The sequence below is a fragment of the Schistocerca serialis genome, chromosome 6 (genome assembly GCF_023864345.2).
Source record: "Schistocerca serialis cubense isolate TAMUIC-IGC-003099 chromosome 6, iqSchSeri2.2, whole genome shotgun sequence".
Taxonomy (NCBI): domain Eukaryota; kingdom Metazoa; phylum Arthropoda; class Insecta; order Orthoptera; family Acrididae; genus Schistocerca; species Schistocerca serialis.
The window spans coordinates 130,748,773-130,751,772 of NC_064643.1; positions in this window are offsets into that span (position 1 = coordinate 130,748,773).

Here is a 3,000-nt window from a genome sequence, read left to right on the forward strand (position 1 = left end):
CTACTGAGCTGTTCCTTATTGCTGTATCTATAACCTTAGAGAAGTTCAAACATATCTCGTCATTCCTTAGTACTTCCGATTGATTGTTCCTGACTAACCTCTTAAACATCAGCCTACTCTTCATCACGACTAAATTGTGGTCTGAGTCTATATCAGCTCCTGGGTACGCCTTACAACCCAGCATCTGATTTCGGAATCTCTGTCTGACCATGATATAATCTAACGGAAATCTTCCCATACGACGTGTCCTTTTGCAAGTATACCTCCTCCTTTTGTGATTCTTGAACAGAGTATTCGCTATTACTACCTGAAATTTATTTAATTACTATAATCAATTATAATACTTACATAACTGAATTCAGTGTTCGAGTAGTAATATTCCCTCTATACAGGGCGATTCAGCTGCCCCTATAGATAGGTTTTATGCAACCCACAACTCCTTCAAGAACCACGTGCAAAATTTTCAAGTTCTCATGCTTCATACACACTAACGATTAGTTTTAAAGAAAAATTGAATAGGACCTTTTTGTAGGAAAATTAAACGCAGTTGAAGTTTATACCGAGGTACGTTTTCGCTGGAGGCCGCAGTTTCGGATTATTTAAGAAAAACTCTTCTGAAGTTCTCTTTTGTTCGTTTTTCTTGAATAATTTGAGTACTACGCCATCTAGCATAAACTTATCCTGATACATAAATTAACTACATTAAATTTCCTACAAAAAAAGTTCTGTTAAGAGCTGTGGGAATAATAGTTTGCACATAGCGATCGACAGAATATGAAAAGCCTGCACATGGTATTTGAAGGTATTGCAGGTTGCATAAAGCACATGGGTAGGGGCAGCTGGCAGAAGTCATGGAATAGCGATATGCACAAATACAGATGGTGGCAGTATCGCTTATACAAGATGCAGAGTGGCAGTGCATTGGTAGAGCTGCCATTTGTGCCCAAGTGAGTCACATGAAAAGTGGTTATGGTGGCACAACGGGAATTAAGAGACTTTGAACGCGGAATGATAGTTGGAACTGGATGTAAGGAACATTCCGTTTCGGAAATAGTTACAGAATTCAATATTCCGAGATCCACTGTGTCAAGAGTGTGCCGAGACTACCAAATTTAAGGCATTACCTCTCACCACGACTAATGCCAGTGCCACTGCTAACAGCACACATTGCCTGCAGCACCTCTCGTGGGTTTGCGACCATATCAGTTGGACCATAGACTACTGAAAAACAGTGGCCTGGACAGGTGAGTTCGATTTCAGTTGTTAGGAGCTGATGGAGAGGTTCGTCTGTTGCACACACAACCCTAAGCAATGGACCCAAGATGTCAACAAGGCACTGTGCAAGCTGGTGGCGGCTCTATAACAGTTTGGGGTGTGTTTACATGGAATGAACAGGGTTCTCTGGTCCAACTAAACCAATCATTGACTGGAAGTAATTATGTTCAGCTACTTTGAGACCATTTCCAGCCATACAAGGATTCCATTTTTATAGATGACAATGCCCCATGTCACTAGGTCGCAACTGTTCGGAGTTGGTTTGAAGAACATTCTGGACAGTTTGGCTACCCAGATCACCCAACATTAATCCCATCGAAGGTTTATGGGACATAATTGAGAGGTCAGTTCGTGCACAACATGCTGCACCGGCAATACTTTCGCAATTAAGGATGGCTATAGAGGCAGCACGCATCAATATTCCAGCCATAAAAAGTACTGGTCCTAGCTCACGTGGCTCAGTCCTGGCTCACACCAGGACCGACCCTAGTTACCTAGCATCAGTACTTTTTACCTACTATATTCCCAATATTCACTTATTTGCATTTAAAAAACTCCTGTTTTAGTACAAATTACTTACAAAAATTTATGAACATGAATAATTTTTCATATCACGTTCAGTTATTGTAAAATAATTATTTCTTTCTCACAGAAGGTGAATGTAAGAAATTAAATTTAATACTCTTTATGAAAGGTGAACGTAAGAAAATAAATAAAATGAATTATGGTGGAGGTAAAAAGAAAATAAATAAATAACTTTAGTATAGAAAAGACCAAAAACCTTCAGCGCCGTATGAAAGAAGCTCTCAGAAGGAATTTTTCGACTTCTCTATTTTTCTGATCTTCTCATCCTCTGGGTTTTTTTTCCAAGTGCCTTTCAACGACTTCCTAATAGCTGCTGTTATGCATGTGTCTTCCTTCGTCTTTAATTGAGTGAGTAGAGCTTCTTCAGCAGCATCTTGGTGTACAATGATTCCCATTGCTTCAGTGGCCAGCACGCTCCTGGCCTGGGGCATTCTCGAAGCAGATATTTTCGACCACAGCTTGTATGTGTAGTTAGTATTCGAATGACAAAGTATATTCTAAAAATCCTGTTTTCATCTGTTTATTTGGGATGTAAATAAATTATTCTCTTCATAGTTTTGTATTTCATCTGAAGATACAAAATTTAAATAGCGTGTAATATTTCTTTACAACACTCAAAATAATATTAAAAAAAACATTATGTGTTAAATTAGATGTATCTTCCAGTGATGTTTTAAAGGGCGACTGCTTTAGCACCATCTCTGAATGAAGTGATGAACTGCTTAATGAACTGCACGAGAGAATGTGTACGCGAGACGAAGCAGAGTGAATCAGCACGCGGCCTTATCCGATATCCTCTGACACCAGGAGTGATGGAAGTGTTGCTCTAGGTCAATATTAGCTTATCTGGAGGCATTTGCTTATTTTAGTGATTAGTTCATTAACAGCATGCACAGTGCTTCGGCCCTTTCTAAATCCAAACTGATTATTAAGAATAATGTTATGTTTTTTGTTATATTTTTCTAGTTGGTTACATATTACTCACCTAAATGTTTTAGAAATAATTGGTAATACTGATTCTGGGCGAAAACTTCCTATCTCCTCTTGCCTGCCCTTTTTGTCAATAGGTCGAACTTCTGCATACTTCAGCCTGTCTAGAAAGCAGCCCTCATCAAACGATTGATTTATTTTGTGACAGAG